Here is an 18,402-nt window from a genome sequence, read left to right as displayed (position 1 = left end):
GGGTATATAAGGTGTGGCACAGGCTGTCTGCACACAAATCCCTTGTTGCTGTCATGGGTAAAAGTGGCTCTTTATCAGAGTTGAAAAAAGGGATGCATATTGGCATATTGGCCTGAAGCCAAGGGTGGCAGTTTGTGAACTGCTCATGTGCTGCTGTGGTGAAACTGTATCTTGAGTCGACAAATGGCACCATTGTCAATAAACAACTTGGAAACTGCTATGTGCAAAGGACTAAAGTCAACAGTGTACTCAAAATATATCATGTATATTACATACAGGTACATATATATCCTACTAATAACTTACAGTAAATTGTAGTGTGCAGTACATGTAACAATATGAGGATTAGCAGATGGCATAACAATTGCAAGCTATTTACCATTCAAGGATATATTGGTGGGGTGACACTGACAGTGCACATCTGTTTTCAGTCCCCTTACATACTATTGTAGCTTTTATCACCTTTTTTTTTACTTTTGACCAATATTCTAAGTATTTGTAGACCTTAGCAAACAACGTTGTGCAAACATCAAATTTACAGTTACAATGGCCATTAACTTCAATGTATTCATTGTTCAGTGTCAATAGTGAACATATACAGTACAGACAAAAAGTTTGGACACACCTTCTCATTCAAAGAATTTTCTTTATTTTCATGACTATGAAGGCATCAAAACTATGAATTAACACATGTGGAATTATATACATAACAAACAAGTGTGAAGCAACTGAAAATATGTAATATTCTAGGTTCTTCAAAGTAGCCACCTTTTGCTTTGATTACTGCTTTGCACACTCTTGGCATTCTCTTGATGAGCTTCAAGAGGTAGTCCCCTGAAATGGTCTTCCAACAGTCTTGAAGGAGTTCCCAGAGATGCTTAGCACTTGTTGGCCCTTTTGCCTTCACTCTGCGGTCCAGCTCACCCCAAACCATCTCGATTGGTTTCAGGTCCGGTGACTGTGGAGGCCAGGTCATGAAAATAAAGAAAACTCTTTGAATGAGAAGGTGTGTCCAAACTTTTGGTCTGTACTGTATATTAGTTCCTGTATAAAGCTAGTTCCTATATATAGTTCCTGGGTGCATTTGGGTGCCATTTCTCACAATCTAAGTGATCCCAAACATATTTAATGACATTGAGGTCTGGATTATTGGAATGGCCTGTTTTTTGTCCTGAGAAGAACTGTAGGTTCTTAGTTTTATAACTATGTCTTCATCCTCACAGTAATGATAATGGGGTAATTATCTTACTATAGAATATTTGTTTTGTGAATAAATCTTTTCCTAGAGAATATTACATGATATATTAAAGTGTGTTTATAGTCCTCATCCATTCAAAATAAATCAAAATGACCAATGTCTCCACCCAGACCAGATGTATAAGCAGGACAATGGTCTGTAGCAGGAAACAGGCAGTAGTATGTAGCTGAATCCACATGGTGTGTCCAGGCCTTATTCTACTCTGGTTGCTGGAGATAACGTATGCTATATACATTTATTTCTAAATTTGTTTTATCAGCTTGTAATTTAGTGAATTATTTGTGTTATTGGGGATTTGTAATCTACAGTCTATGCTGTGGTTTAAAGTTTTTGTGTTGCTGAGTTGTAGATTTGCCTTTTTGGGAGGTATTCAGAGCAGGGTCAGTTCAGTATACTTTTTTACCTATTTTTTTGTCATTCATCGACTCTCAACCTGCTGGACTGCCATCTGCGACTATCATTATTCCGTTCTTCTCATCTCTAGTGTGGATTTTTTTCGGTACCTTTTAGTTTGACAGTGTAGACATGTGTTTCACATATGCTTCTTGTGACCATGTAGTTGTTGTGTAATTCAGCCCTACTGAAAGTTCTGGGATATCTGAGTACCAAAAGATTCTGCTAGTACTTTGGGAAAGACGACTCCCATAGGTAAAGTCAAGTTCTGTATTTTTGTGAACAACTAGAACTGTTATATCTAGATTGTGTATCCCTAAGCCTGTTTGCCTCAGAGTCTATTTAACATTTACAACAAGTGTCTCCAACATTCTTCCTGCAAAATACCCTATCACCTATGACAAGGACACATTACATTTAAAAGATTACCACAATATACTAAATTAGCACATACAGTAGTAGCAAATATGTTCTTCCTTTATAGTAACACAGAGACGGGGCCAAATCCTATTACAGATTAAAGGATTTCAAAAATCACTTTTCTAGTGAAAAACAGCAGGTTTCCATTTTAATTAACATACATTTTCTATATTTCCTCTGCCTTCAGAGTACCATCTCTGCCAGCCCAAAAATAAAAGCTTTAAAATGCTTAAAAGCCTTCTGCAACTAATGCAAAATGTTATTATAAGTGCATCATTTGGTATTTTATTGTTTTTCATTTAATATTCTGGGCATGAAAAGTGCAAACTGAAAGACCTGAATACTTTGATGTGACTGGATTCAATCACAATCTTACACTCATTCCTCTGCTGTGCAATCAGGGCCGGCCTTTGGGGTGTGCGGGCTGTGCGGCCGCATAGGGCGCCATAGCAACAGGGGCGCCGGGCGGCCGACAGCCCGCCGTGAACTAAGTTGCCACTGAGCTCCGCCCCCAGAGAGAAGACGGAGCGCGCCCAGCCAGCAGACACAGCGCGCCCAGCTAGCAGACACAGCAAGGCCCACGCGGCAGCACTACAGCACAGCTAGAGCTAGTAGTCTACTCTACAGCAAAAGAACAAGTAGGTATTTATTTGGAGAAATGATTATGTGAATGTGCCAACAGTGCCATGGGGGATGGGGGGACGGGACAGAGATGTGCTGATGCTGCACAGTGCAATAGTCATGTAAATAGACATGCAAAAGGGGGTGTTAGCATTTGTGGCACTGTACTACATTCAACACTGTTTCAGAACATAATGCTACTGTCCAGAGGCGTAGCTAGAACTGACTGGGCCCCACAGAAATTTTTGTACTGTCATTTTTAGCACAACTTTATTGTTTTTTTAACATTTACAGTTGCTGATGGAGTTTATATTCAACTCAACCCCTTTAAAACCTGCGCTGCAATTGTAATAAACACCTCTGATTTACCTCTACATATCCACAAGTATTTTAGCCTCTGTACCTTTCATACTGCAGCCATGGACGCAGTCATACACGCACTCTCCACGTACATGGACGCACTCTCCACATACATGGACGCAGTCATACACGCACTCTCCACGTACATGGACGCACTCTCCACATACATGGACGCAGTCATACACGCACTCTCCACGTACATGGACGCACTCTCCACATACATGGACGCAGTCATACACGCACTCTCCACGTACATAGATAGTCATACACGCACTCTTCACATATATGGATGCACTCTCCACGTACATGGACGCAGTCATACATGCACTCTCCACGTACATAGATAGTCATACACGCACTCTCCACATATATGGATGCACTCTCCACGTACATGGACGCAGTCATACACGCACTCTCCACGTACATAGATGCAGTTATACACGCACTCTCCACATATATGGATGCACTCTCCACGTACATGGATGTAGTCATACACGCACTCTCCACATACATGGATGCACTCTCCACATACATGATGCAGTCATACATGCACTCTCCACATACATGGACGCACTCTCCACATACATGGATGCAGTCATACGCGCACTCTCCACATATATTGATGCACTCTCCACATACATGGACACACTCATACACACACTTAACATATACATAGATGCACTCATACATGTGCTCACCATATACATGGATGCACTCATACATGCACTCACCATATACATAGATGCACTCATATACACAGTCACTACATACATGGACGCACACATATACAATACACATATACAGTTGCAAGAAAAAGTATGTGAACCCTTTGGAATTATATGGATTTCTGCACAAATTGGTCATACAATGTGATCTGATCTTCATCTAAGTCACAACAATAGACAATCACAGTCTGCTTAAACTAATAACACACAAAGAATTAAATGTTACCATGTTTTTATTGAACACACCATGTAAACATTCACAGTGCAGATGGAAAAAGTATGTGAACCCTTGGATTTAATAACTGGTTGAACCTCCTTTGGCAGCAATAACTTCAACCAAACGTTTCCTGTAGTTGCAGATCAGACGTGCACAACGGTCAGGAGTAATTCTTGACCATTCCTCTTTACAGAACTGTTTCAGTTCAGCAATATTCTTGGGCTGTCTGGTGTGAATCGCTTTCTTGAGGTCATGCCACAGCATCTCAATCGGGTTGAGGTCAGGACTCTGACTGGGCCACTCCAGAAGGCGTATTTTCTTCTGTTTAAGCCATTCTGTTGTTGATTTACTTCTATGCTTTGTGTCGTTGTCCTGTTGCAACACCCATCTTCTGTTGAGCTTCAGCTGGTGGACAGATGGCCTTAAGTTCTCCTGCAAAATGTCTTGATAAACTTGGGAATTCATTTTTCCTTCGATGATAGCAATCCATCCAGGCCCTGACGCAGCAAAGCAGCCCCAAACCATGATGCCCCCACCACCATACTTCACAGTTGGGATAAGGTTTTGATGTTGGTGTGCTGTGCCTCTTTTTCTCCACACATAGTGTTGTGTGTTTCTTCCAAACAACTCAACTTTGGTTTCATCTGTCCACAGAATATTTTGCCAGTACTGCTGTGGAACATCTAGGTGCTCTTGTGCAAACTGTAAACGTGCAGCAATGTTTTTTTTTTTTTGACAGCAGTCGCTTCCTCTGTGGTATCCTCCCATGAAATCCATTCTTGTTTTGTGTTTTACGTATCGTAGATTCACTAACAGGGATGTTAGCATATGCCAGAGACTTTTGTAAGTCTTTAGCTGACACTCTAGGATTCTTCTTCACCTCATTGAGCAGTCTGCGCTGTGCTCTTGCAGTCATCTTTACAGGACGGCCACTCCTAGGGAGAGTAGCAGCAGTGCTGAACTTTCTCCATTTATAGACAATTTGTCTTACCATGGACTGATGAACAGCAAGGCTTTTGGAGATACTTTTATAACCCTTTCCGGTTTTGTGCAAGTCAACAATTCTTAATCGTAGGTCTTCTGAGATCTCTTTTGTGTGAGGCATCATTCGCACCAGGCAATGCTTCATGTGAAAAGCAAACCCAGAACTGGTGTGTGTTTTTTATAGGGCAGGGCAGCTGTAACAAACACCTCCAATCTCATCTCATTGATTGGACTCCAGTTGGCTGACACCTCACTCCAATTTGCTCTTGGAGAGGTCATTAGTCTTAGGGTTCACATACTTTTTCCACCTGCACTGTGAATGTTTACATGGTGTGTTCAATAAAAACATGGTAACATTTAATTCTTTGTGTGTTATTAGTTTAAGCAGACAGTGATTGTCTATTGTTGTGACTTAGATGAAGATCAGATCACATTGTATGACCAATTTGTGCAGAAATCCATATAATTCCAAAGGGTTCACATACTTTTTCTTGCAACTGTATAGACACCCAGCTTTAATGCTGTGCCTATCCCCCATACTCTAATGTCTCTGCACTTGTGCCATGCAGGATAGCAGGGACATCTCATGATATAATTCACCCAGCTTTACTACTGCAGGTCACATGTGCACAGTCTGGGAAAGCTGAATATAACCCCAGTTCCCCTGCCACTCACATCACTGGTGCAGTTGTGACAATCCAACTGATGTTCAGCATGCTGGGCATGGAAGGTTCAGGCTGCAGGAATTGCGGGTAGGAAAGGGGGGCGGAGCTATTATAGCTCTGCCCACATCAGACCATCCTGATGCTGGTCACTGTCCATCATCAGAACTGAGGAGGGGGAGAGGCAGAGCAAAGTCACTGATGTCAGGTCAGTGACAGAGGTGCAAGTGCAGAACTCTGGACTCGGTGGAGGAGAAGTCAGCTGCTCTGATAGGGGCCCGGGTGATGAAGTACAGTGACTGCTCCCGGGCCCCTTCGGAGCTCGGGCCCCGAAGAAGCTGCTTCCCCTGCTTCCTTGATAGCTACGTCACTGCTACTGTCTCTACAGAAGAAGAAAGTAATATGTGAGGGGCCTGGGGAGAGGAGATGCAGAAGAGAGTTGCATTGAAGCATTTAAGGAGAAGAATTGTGTTTTAATTGGAATCTTGGGCTCAAATTCAACTAAGAAAAACATGTGCATGGAGTTTGTACATTTTGTTTCCTCCCATATTCCAAAAATATACTAATATGTTTATTGCCTTTCTATGAAATTGGCCTTGCTGCATGTGACTGAAATGGGCAAATTAGATTGAGAGCCCCTTTGGTGATTGGTGTGCATAGTGACAATCTCTGTACCATGATGCAGAATATTTTACCACTATATGACCAATAAGAAATAAAATAAGATCAGGGTCTCTATGGCAGTTCAAAATGGTCACTGTGGCTTCTAAGCTCCTAGACTTAATATTAAAACGCTAAGGAAAGAAGCAAGAGCAGAAAACTGTTGTCCAGGAAACTGTGCATACACTTAAGCCACTCTGTGCAAAACATGCCTTCCTTGAGCTGCAAAAGCAAAATGCTCTTCCCCGACATCGACTGATATGTGATGTTTACACCAATTGGAACTCCATGCTACATATGTTAGACCGAATTTCATAAGTAAACAAGCACTCACCATCCAAATCACATCTAAAACCAATTGGTTACAAAAAGGTTAGTTAAAATTGCTATTTATTTCACACATAAAACTAAAAAAAACTTAAAATATTATTTGTTCTTATAAAAATGTTGTACTCCACAATGGCAATATTAAAATATACAAAAAATGTCCAGTCGATGTCCACTTAAATCTTTCCCTTTCATAAATAGGTAAAAAATCCAAAAATGTTCAAACTAATCAATAGGATGCGGTAATTCATATATTAAATCCAATTCATATATAGAGGTGTCATTCATAGATAGATAAAAAGGAAAATGATGAGTTTAAAACCAATCGATGTGGTGCGATAATTCATATATTAATAATGAATAATAGTAGTGTCATTCTTTCATCGTTTGCAGTATAAAAAATGCTGTAGTATGAGGTACTGTAATACAAGATCTGTCCATTCATACACTTGGCGTATAAGAAAGAAGGATCCTTTTTAAATTGTAAGTGCCTTCCTTTTCTTGCAGATATACATAAATATAGATATATATGATGCTCCGTCACGTGACTCGTGTATCGGAGCTTGTGATTCTCTTTCTGTCACGTGATGCCTTGGTTGGATAAAGCGTGAGGAGAAATCTTCTTAGTTTGTCCTGCAATCCTAGATATCGCAATTAGATGGACAATGTGAACGGGTAATGGTGGGTAGTTGCAGTCTCTAATTACGCCAGACGCGTTTTGAGGTCTTCTCACCTCTTCCTCAGTGGCCATATTGTGAGTCCCATCTACCCTCCTTTTATACCCTTTTACTTAGGGAACCCACCAAAACCCGATATGGATCTCTTAAGGGGACAGGCCATCCCATTAAAGTCCAACATAATTTTGCCTTATTCTTTGCTTTTGTTTAGTTGATTGATGAATCCACATATTAGTTTTTTTACAATCAGTAAAATTTATAAAAAAAATTATAAAAATAGCAAAAACGCATCTGTTTTTTCTTATTATTATGCATTTTTGGGGCTTTTCTGTTATTTTACCTCATTTTAGTGGTGGGTGTGTATAGTTTATGATTAAAATACACATAAAATAATCAATTGTATAAAATGGTGTCTATATAAAAAATAGCGTCTATATAAAAGCAGATGTCTATGTAAAAATTTGCATTACTAGGAGAGAAGTTAGTATCTTCAATATTGATAGGAAATAGATTGATAAAACATACATTGATAGGAGAGAGACTGGAGGGTCCCACCCCGAGGGAAGATCGTTGTGCTGATAAAACAGCCTGACACACGATGTTCCATTAGAGCGGGACCCTTCCATATATCTATAGAAATCCATATAATTCAAAATCTGAATTGAGGTCTCCCGGTTGTAGAGTATCGAATTTGTAAATGCGTCTTGATTCTTGTTTGGACATTTTAAGGATGTGGTCATCCATAAAGACCCTACAGGGATTAAATTTGCAGCTTTAAAGAAAGTTAAAACACACTGGAGGGGGGCTCCAGTGTGTTTTAACTTTCTTTAAAGCTGCAAATTTAATCCCTGTAGGGTCTTTGTTGTATTTGTGTTTGAAATGTAGGGACAAGGAATGTTTTTCGTACCCTTTTTAGATATTCGCTATGTGTTCAGAGATTCGTTTTTTTACTGTAAAACAAAACATGCAATGCAACAGCTCTCTGCAAACCAAATAAAGTACAAAAATGCATAATAATTGCTAGTGCTATACTTATAAATTAGAGATGCTTGGCAAATCATTTTGTACAAAAATGACAGAAATGAAAGCAGGCCCAGCATGCATGTGGAACCTACACTCCCTGAATTGTATGGTAGCCGTCATGGCACATAACAGGTAGAATTTTGTGTTAGGAACCTGTCTTACAGAGATTGCCTTGACGTGCAGCAGACGGGCTCAAATAATTTTGTACAAAATTATTTGCCAAGCATCTCTAATTTATAAGTATAGCACTAGCAATTATTATGCATTTTTGTACTTTATTTGGTTTGCAGTGAGCTGTTGCATTGCATGTTTTGTTTTACAGCAGTGGCACTATAGACCCAAAAATTGCTGAATTTCACCAGAAAATGTAACTGACAAAGTTGTGAAATGCTATAAAATAAAATACGTACAAATAATAAAAAAAATTGATTTATGAGGTGGAGTTCCATATGGAGTAGGAGTTTGAGGAGGCGGTGGACGTAGCGGTGTAGGTGGAAGCGGCAGTGGAGGAGGACGAGGTAGCCAACACAGGTTTTTGGTTTTAATAATTTTTTTCTTATTAGGGTACACTCTAAAAGAGTGTGAAATTTCCAAAATACAAGAATGAGCAATTGCGCTGCAGTATAACAATGGCTGGCTAGTGCCAGTATACATGTCTATTCTGCACAAGGTACGGACAAGTCCCGAAGGATCCATGCCTGGTTCAATTTAATGAACGTGAGCTTGTTCACATTGGCTGCGGACAGGCGGCTGCGCTTGTCTGTGATGACGCCCCCTGCCGTGCTAAACACACGTTCAGATAATAGACTGGCTGCAGGGCAGGCCAGCACCTCCAAGGCGTAAACGGCAAGTTCAGGCCATGTGCCCAATTTGGAGACCCAGAAGTTGAAGGGGGCAGACCCGTCATTCAGTAAGTGTAGGCGTGTGCACACATACTGCTCCACCATGTTGGTGAAATGCTGCCTCCTGCTAAGACGTTCCATATCAGCTGGTGGTTCTGGTTGTTGTAGCATGCTGACAAAGCTTTTCCACATTTCGGCCATGCTAACCATGCCTTCTAAGGTGCTGGCGGTGCCCCAGCTGCGTTGGCGACCTCTTCCTCGTCCTTGTGCTTTCACTGTGCCCCCGCTGTCAGGTGGGAATTCCACCAGCAGCGCGTCTACCAGCGTGCGCTTGTACTAGCGCATCTTACGATCACGCTCCAGTGACGGAATTAAGGACGGTACGTTGTCCTTGTAACGGGGATCCAGCAGCGTGGCCACCCAGTAATCAGCAGAAGTTAGAATGTGGGCAACTCGGCGGTCATTGCGGAGACACTGCAGCATGTAATCGCTCATGTGTGCCAGGCTGCCCAGAGGCAACGAAAAGCTGTCCTCTGTGGGATATGTATCATCTGTGTCCTCTGTATCCCCCCATCCACGCACCAGTGATGGCCATGAGCTGGTCTGGGTGCCACCCTGCTGTGTACATGGTTCCTCCTCCTGCATCTCCTCCTCCTCCTCCTCCACCTCCTCATCCTCCAGAACTGTGCCCTGGCTGGACAATTGTGTACCTTGGGTTTGTGGGTGCAGGAACCCACCCTCGGAGCCACTTGGGAATGACTGGCCGGAAACCCTATGAAATGATCCCTCTTCCTCCTCCTCCTCCTGTGCCACATCCTCTTCGATCATCGCCAGGAGCGTTTTTTCAAGGAGGCATAGAAGTGGGATAGTAACGCTGAGAACGGCGTTATCGGCACTGGCCATGTTAGTGGAGTACTCGAAACAGCGCAACAAGGAATACAGGACTCGCATGGAGGCCCAGTCATTGGTGGTGAAGTGGTGCTGTTCCGCCGAGCGACTAACCCGTGCGTGCTGCAGCTGAAACTCCACTATCGCATGCTGCTGCTCGCACAGTCGGGCCAGAATGTGCAAGGTGGAGTTCCACCTTGTGGGCACGTCGCATATGAGGCGGTGAGCGGGAAGGCCGAAGTTACACTGCAGCGCTGACAGGCGAGCAGCAGCAGGGTGGGAACGCCGAAAGCGCGCACAGATGGCCCGAACTTTATGCAGCAGCTCTGACATGTCGGCGTAATTTTTAAGGAATCTCTGCACCACGCCATTCAGCACATGCGCTAGGCAAGGGATGTGCGTCAAACCGGCTAGTCCCAGAGCTGCAACGAGATTTCGCCCATTATCGCACACCACCAGGCCGGGCTTGAGGCTGACTGGCACAAACCACTCATCGGTCTGTTGTTCAAGGCCCGTCCACAGCTCCTGCACGGTGTGGGGTTTGTCCCCCAAACAGATAAGTTTTAAAACTGCCTGCTGTCGTTTACCCCTGGCTGTGCTGAAGTTGGTGGTGAAGGTGTTATGCTGACCGGATGAGGAGCTGGTAGAGGATGAGGAAGCAAAGTAGGAGGAGGAAGCAACAAGTGGCAAACTGAAGCGCCCTGCAATCCTCGTGGTGGAAGCACATGTGCAAAACTGCTATCCACCTCAGGCCCAGCCGCCACTGAATTTACCCAGTGTGCTGTTATGGAGATATATAACGGCCCTGACCGTGCTTACTGGTCCACGTATCCATAGTCAGGTGCACCTTGCCACAGATGGCGTTGCACAGTGCACACCTGATTTTGTCCCCTACTTGGTTGTGAAGGGAAGGGATGACTCGCCTTGAAAAGTAGTGGCGGCTGGGAACAACGTACTGTGGGACAGCCACCGCCATAAGGCCTTTAAAACTATCCGTCTCCACCAGACGGAATGACAGCATTTCAAAGGCCAGTAATTTAGAAATGCTGGCATTCAGGGCTAGGGATCGCGGGTGGGTAGGGGGGTACTTCCTCTTCCTCTCCAGCACTTGGGAGATGGAGAGCTGAACGCTTCCATGGGACATTGTGGAGATGCTTTGTGACCCAGGTGTTGGTGTTGCAGGCAGATCCTCTGTTTGTGGGGTGCCAGGTGGCACTGTCACTCCAGAGGTGGATGAAGAGGCCGCGACTGCAGCAGAAGAGGAAGCAGGAGGAGCCAGAGACCTTTCTTGGTTTTTGAGGTGTCTACTCCACTGCAGCTCGTGCTTTGCACTTAAATGCCTGGTCATGCAGGTTGTGCTCAGGTTGAGAATGTTTATGCCTCGCTTCAGGCTCTGATTGCACAGCGTGCAAACCACTTGTGTCTTGTCGTCAGCACATTGTCTGAAGAACTGCCATGCCAGGGAACTCCTTGGAGCTGGCTTTGGTGTACTCGGTCCTTTGCTGCGGTGGGCAGTAGGAGGCGTACTGTCTAGAGGACGGCCGTTCCGCTTTTGCACCCTGCTCCCTCTTCTGCTGTGCTGGTGGCTCTGTGCGACCACCGTCTCTTCCTCCAAACTACATCGGTCACTCGCATGACCTAGATTCCATGTGGGGTCGGGGACCTCATCCTCCCTCACATCATCTTCCACCCAGTCTTCACCCTTGCCTTCCTTGTCGGTCTGCACACTTTTGAAAGCTCCAGCAGTTGGCACCTGTGTTTCGTCATCATCCGAGATGTGCTGCGATGGTCCTCCCATGTACTCATCTTGAAAAATAAGTGGTTAGGCATTGGTGCACTCAATCTCTTCCACTTCTGGGGCAGGGCTAGGTGGATGGCCCTAGGAAACCCTGCTAACAGAGTCATCAAAAAGCAGAAGAGACTGCTGCATGACTTGGGGCTCAGACTGCTTGGCTGATTTGCAAGGGGGTGACGTGAAAGACTGATGGACATCGGCTGCAGGTGCCAACTGTGGTCTTTCAGCAGGAGACTGGGTGGGAAACAATCTGAAGGAACTGGAGGCACTGCCAGCAACCCAATCTACTATCGCCGTCACATGTTCAGGCCTCACCATTCGTAGAGCAGCATTAGGCCCGACCAAATACTGCTGCAGGTTTTGTCGCTTACTCGCACCTGAGGAAGGGGTTTCACTTGTGCGTGTAGCTGGCACAGATCGACCACGTCCTCTCCCTGCAACAGGAGCTCCACCAGCAGCACCACGACCTAGGCCACGTCCCTTGTTTGACGCTCTCCTCATATTTTTAGAATTTAGGATCTTGCCCTAAATAGGTGTTTTAATTAATAGTAGAAAAGAACGACAGTATGTAAAGAGTGTATCTCACACGGCCTGAAGCAGACTAGGCCTCAATTAAAGATTTCTTTGCACAAAATGGCTGTATTTCAAATGGCTGTATTTCAAATGCCTAATTCAAACCCCTGTATGTAGGGAGGTATCTCACACGGTCTGAACCAGTGTAGGCCTGAAATAGGCCTGCCTATCAACGGTGAGTGCCGCTCGTTTTGTTTTCTTTTTCTTTTTATCACATATGCTCACTGCAGCTACAAGCTGAGCACCTCCGTGAGGCACCACTCCTCGGCAGTCGCATCCTGACAATTTTAGGTTTGGTGTAGTGCCACTGGTTATCTGCTCTACATTTTACCTGAAGTAAATATATCTTTGCACAAAATGGCTGTAATTCAAATGGCTGTATTGCAAATGCCTAATTCAAACCCCTGTATGTAGAGGTGGTATCTCAGAGGACCTGAACCCCTGTAGGCCTACAGTAAATATATCTTTGCACAAAATGCCAGAATTTTAAATGGCTGTATTTCAAATGCCTAATTCAAACCCCTGTATGTAGAGATAGTATCTCAGAGGGCCTGAACCTCTGTAGGCCTGAAGTAAATATATCTTTGCACAAAATGGCTGTATTTCAAATGGCTGTATTTCAAATGCCAAGCTCAAACCCCTGTATGTAGAGGTGGTATCTCAGAGGGCCTGAACCTCTGTAGGCCTACAGTAAATATATCTTTGCACAAAATGGCTGTATTTCAAATGGCTAATTCAAACCCCTGTATGTAGAGGTGGTATCTCAGAGGGCCTGAACCTCTGTAGGCCTACAGTAAATATATCTTTGCACAAAATGGCTGTATTTCAAATGGCTGTATTTCAAATGCCTAATTCAAACCCCTGTATGTAGAGGTAGTATCTCAGAGGGCCTGAACCTCTGTAGGCCTGAAGTAAATATATCTTTGAACAAAATGGCTGTATTTCATATGGCTGTATTTCAAATGCCTAATTCAAACACCTGTATGTAGAGGTGGTATCTCAGAGGGCCTGAACCAGTGTAGGCCTGCAGTAAATATATCTTTGCACAAAATGGCTGTATTTCAAATAGCTGAATTTCAAATGGCTGTATTTCAAATGCCTAATTCAAACCTCTGCATGTAGAGATAGTATCTCAGAGGGCCTAAATCTCTGTAGGCCTGCAGTAAATATATTTTTGCACAAAATGGCTGTATTTCAAATGGCTGTATTTCAAATGCCAAATTCAAACCCCTGTATGTAGAGGTGGTATCTCAGAGGGCCTGAACCTCTGTAGGCCTTAAGTAAATATATCTTTGCGCAAAATGGCTGTATTTCAAATGACTGTATTTCAAATGCCTAATTCATACCACTGTATGTAGAGGTAGTATCTCACAGGCCCTGAACCAGTGTAGGCCTGCAGTAAATATATCTTTGCACAAAATGGCTGTATTTCAAATGGCTGTATTTCAAATGCCAAATTCAAACCCCTGTATGTAGAGGTGGTATCTCAGAGGACCTGAACCTCTGTAGGCCTGCAGTAAATATATCTTTGCACAAAATGGCTGTATTTCAAATGGATGTATTTTAAATGCCTAATACAAACCCCTGTATGTAGAGGTAGTATCTTACAGGCCCTGAACCAGTGTAGGCCTGCAGTAAATATATCTTTGCACAAAATGGCTGTATTTCAAATGACTGTATTTCAAATGCCTAATTCAAACCCCTGTATGTAGAGGTAGTATCTCAGAGGGCCTGAACCTCTGTAGGCCTGAAGTAAATATATCTTTGCACAAAATGGCTGTATTTCAAATGCCTAATTCAAATCCCTGTATGTAGAGGTAGTATCTCACAGGCCCTGAACCAGTGTAAGTCTGCAGTAAATATATCTTTGCACAAAATGACTGTATTTTAAATGCCTAATTCAAACCCCTGTATGTAGAGGTAGTATCTCACAGGCCCTGAACCAGTGTAGGCCTGCAGTAAATATATCTTTGCACAAAATGGCTGTATTTCAAATGGCTGTATTTCAAATGCCTAATTCAAGCCCCTGTATGTAGAGGTAGTATCTCACAGGCCCTGAACCAGTGTAGGCCTGCAGTAAATATATCTTTGCACAAAATGGCTGTATTTCAAATGCCTAATTCAAACCCCTGTATGTAGAGGTGGTATCTCACAGGCCCTGAACCAGTGTAGGTCTGCAGTAAATATATCTTTGCACAAAATGGCTGTATTTCAAATGCCTAATTCAAACCCCTGTATGTAGAGGTAATATCTCAGAGGCCCTGAACCAGTGTAGGCCTGCAGTTAATATTTCTTTGCACAAAATTGCTGTATTTCAAATGGCTGTATTTCAAATGCATAATTCAAACCCCTGTATGTAGATGTGTTATCTCAGAGGGCCTGAACCTCTGTAGGCCTGCAGTAAATATATTTTCGCACAAAATGCCTGTATTTCAAATGGCTGTATTTCAAATGCCTAATTCAAACCCCTGTATGTAGAGGTAGTATCTCAGAGGGCCTGAACCTCTGTAGGCCTGAAGTAAATATATCTTTGCACAAAATGGCTGTATTTCAAATGGCTGTTGTCACCACCAGCTCTCTGAGAAGGTCTGGCATACCTTCTTCTGTACCTCTTGCATGATGTTCTTTGTTTTGGTTTCACTTTGTCATCTCCTTTCCTTCTCCCAGCTGTCACCTATTTACACTAATTGCCTCCCTTTATATTCCCTCCCATACTGCCTCACTTTGCGGTTTATGCTACTTCCTGGATTTAGGTTTTCAATGCTGGAGTCTTCTGCTGCTGCTTGTTCATATAAGTCCTTTCATGTATTTTGTTTTCTTGCTGGCTTGATTCTAGGTGACCCTGACTCCCTCCGTATTTAGTGCAGGGAGCCGGTGGTCGTGTCCCCTCACTATTATAGGGTTTTCAGGTGTCACACAGTCTAGGTACGAGGGCATGCAATCGTCTACCTTTGAGACCCTTGTATGTGCTTAGCAGTCAGGGTGAGCTCTTAGGGTTTTATAGGGGTCACCTTTATGCTCCTTTGTTTGGGATCAAGCCAGTCGGATGTTTATCCATAACTTCCAGCTATCTGCAACATCATCCGTGACATTATAAACCGCAATTACCGTCTTAAGTATGGATCCGGTTTCAGCCTTGATTGACCGCATGCAGGGTCTTTCACTGGAGGTAGCAGATCTCCGTAAAACTGTGTCTCAGTTTCAGGTGACCGGTTCTGCTTGCGCTCATGGAGTTTGTTCCAAGCCTAAGATCTCGCTTCCGGATACGTTCTCCGGGGGTAGTGAGAATTTTGCTCGCTTTAGAGAGGCTTGCAAACTCCATTTTCGCCTACTTTCCCATTCCTCTGGTGATGAGGAGCAGAGGGTGGGGATCATCATCTCGCTGCTCAGGGATAACGCTCAGTCTTGGGCCTTTTCGCTGCCGGTAGGGGCACGGCCCCTCCGATCGGTGGATGAATTTTTTGTAGCCCTAAGGCAGATATATGATGACCTGGATCGTATTGCTCTGGCTGAATCTAAACTGCGTCTTTTATGCCAGGGTAAACAGTCCACAGAGATATATTGTTCTGAATTTCGGAGATGGGCAGCTGATACTGGTTGAAACGATGCTGCACTCCGAAGTCAATTTTGCCATGGTCTTTCGGAGGGATTGAAGGATGCATTTGCTTTTCATGAGAGACCTGCCTCATTGGAGTCTGCCATGTCTCTAGCTGTTCGTATTGACAGGCGTCTTAGAGAGAGAGGAGAGACCACTCCTTCCTGTCATATTCAGTCCAAGGACAGTGGGGCGGTCTCATTCAGTGCGCAGGGGCCTCAGTCTCTCTCAATCCCCTCTGAGCAGGAGGCCATGCAGCTGGGTTTGCTTGCCTCTGATAGTAGAGGATTCAGCTCTCAGAGGAGGGTTTGTTTCTGTTGTGGGGGTATAAATCATTTGGCTAATGTTTGCCCCTCTAGGACATTCAGGGAGTTTTCTGAGGGTAATTAAGAAATAAAAAGAAAAAAACCCTCTGAAACCTTTCCATTTGCTACTATTGGCAAGGTTGATGCGGAAATTGAAGGTTTGCCTTTTGCTTGTAGTTCCAATTTTTTCCTACCTGCCAGGGTGGTGCTAGATAGCAAGAACATTGTTTGTGAGATTTTTGTAGATAGTGGAGCAGCTGTCAATCTCATTGATAATCAATTTGCTTTAACACATGGTTTCCAGGTATGCACTTTGGAAAAGGATATACCTGTTTTTGCTATCGATTCCGCTCCACTTTGTCAAAAATCGTTAAAGGGCATAGTTCACAATATCCGTTTGACTGTGGGTGACGCTCATGTTGAGGATATGTCATGTTTCGTCCTAAGCGGATTACCTACTCCTCTAGTGTTGGGGCTACCCTGGCTCACTAAACATAACCCCACCATTGATTGGCAAGCAAGGCAAATAAATGGTTGGAGTGACTTTTGCAAAGAGAATTGCCTCACGGCGTCTCTTTCAGAGGTTTCTACCAAGACTGTACCATCTTTTCTCTCTGAATTTTCGGATGTGTTTACCGAGAGTGGTGTCCAGGAGCTGCCCCCTCACCGCTAGTACGATTGCCCTATTAATCTCATCCCAGGCGCCAAGCTGCCAAAATCACGTTTATACAATCTCTCCCAACCTGAAAGAGTTGCTATGCGTACTTATATCTCTGAAAGCCTGAGAAAGGGACACATCCGACCCTCGAAGTCACCTGTTGCCGCAGTTTTTTTTTTTTTAAGAAAAAAGTTTTTTTCTTCTGATTTCAAAACTCATAGAGACCACCTACGTCAGGTGTCTTGCTCATTCTGCAAGAGAATAAATTGTACGCTAAACTGGAAAAATGTGTATTTGCGGTTCCGGAGATTCAATTTCTTGGTTTTCTTCTCTCCGCTTCTGGTTTTCGCATGGACCCTGAGAAGGTCCCCGCTGTGCTTGATTGGGAGCTTCCTGAGAATCAGAAGGCGCTGATGCGGTTTTTGGGTTTTGCCAATTATTACAGAAAGTTCATTTTGAATTATTCCTTTGTTGTTAAGCCACTCACTGATATGACTAAAAAGGGGTTAGATTTTTCCTCCTGGTCGGTAGATGCGCTTAAGGCCTTTTCTAGTATCAAAGAGAGTTTTGCTTCCGCTCCCATTTTGGTACAACCTGATGTCTCTCTACCTTTTATTGTTGAGGTGGACGCTTCTGAGGTGGGTGTGGGTACGGTCTTATCTCAGGGTCCCTCTCCTGCCAAATGACTACCGTGTGTCTTTTTCTCAAGGAAACTCTCCTCCGCAGAGAGAAATTACGATGTGGGAGATAGGGAGCTGTTGGCCATCAAATTAGCTTTTGAGGAATGGCGCCATTGGCTAGAGACACCCTATTACTGTGTTTACCGACCATAAGAATCTGGCCTACTTGGAATCAGCCAAGCGTCTGAACCCAAGACAGGCCAGATGGTCTTTATTCTTTTCTAGGTTTAATTTTGTTGTCACGTTCCGCCCTGGGGTTAAAAATGTGAAGGCTGATGCCCTGTCACGTTGTTTTCCGGGAGGGGGAAACTTTGAAGACCCGGGTCCCATTTTGGCTGAAGGGGTGGTCGTCTCTGCTCTTTATCTTAATTTGGAGGCAGAGGTTCAGGCAGCTCAGGCAGAGGCTCCTGATCTTTGTCCTCCTGGGAGGTTGTTTGTGCCTCTCGCTTTACGACACAAGGTTTTTAAGAAGCACCACGATACTGTCCTTGCTGGGCACCCGGGGAGTAGAGTCACAGTGGATCTCATTGCTCAGAGATTCTGGTGGCCGGCTCTTCGTAAGACGGTTGAGGGTTTTGTGGCAGCCTGCGAGATCTGCGCTTGTGCCAAGGTCCCTCATTCACGGCCATCGGGTTCTCTCCCACCCATTCCTTCCCGTCCTTGGACGCATCTGTCCATGGACTTCATTACGGACCTCCCTCGTTCCTCGGGGAAGACTGTGATTCTGGTAGTAGTGGAC

The sequence above is a fragment of the Bufo bufo genome, chromosome 5 (genome assembly GCF_905171765.1).
Source record: "Bufo bufo chromosome 5, aBufBuf1.1, whole genome shotgun sequence".
NCBI classification, from domain to species: domain Eukaryota; kingdom Metazoa; phylum Chordata; class Amphibia; order Anura; family Bufonidae; genus Bufo; species Bufo bufo.
Note: the sequence above shows the minus strand (reverse complement) of the source record.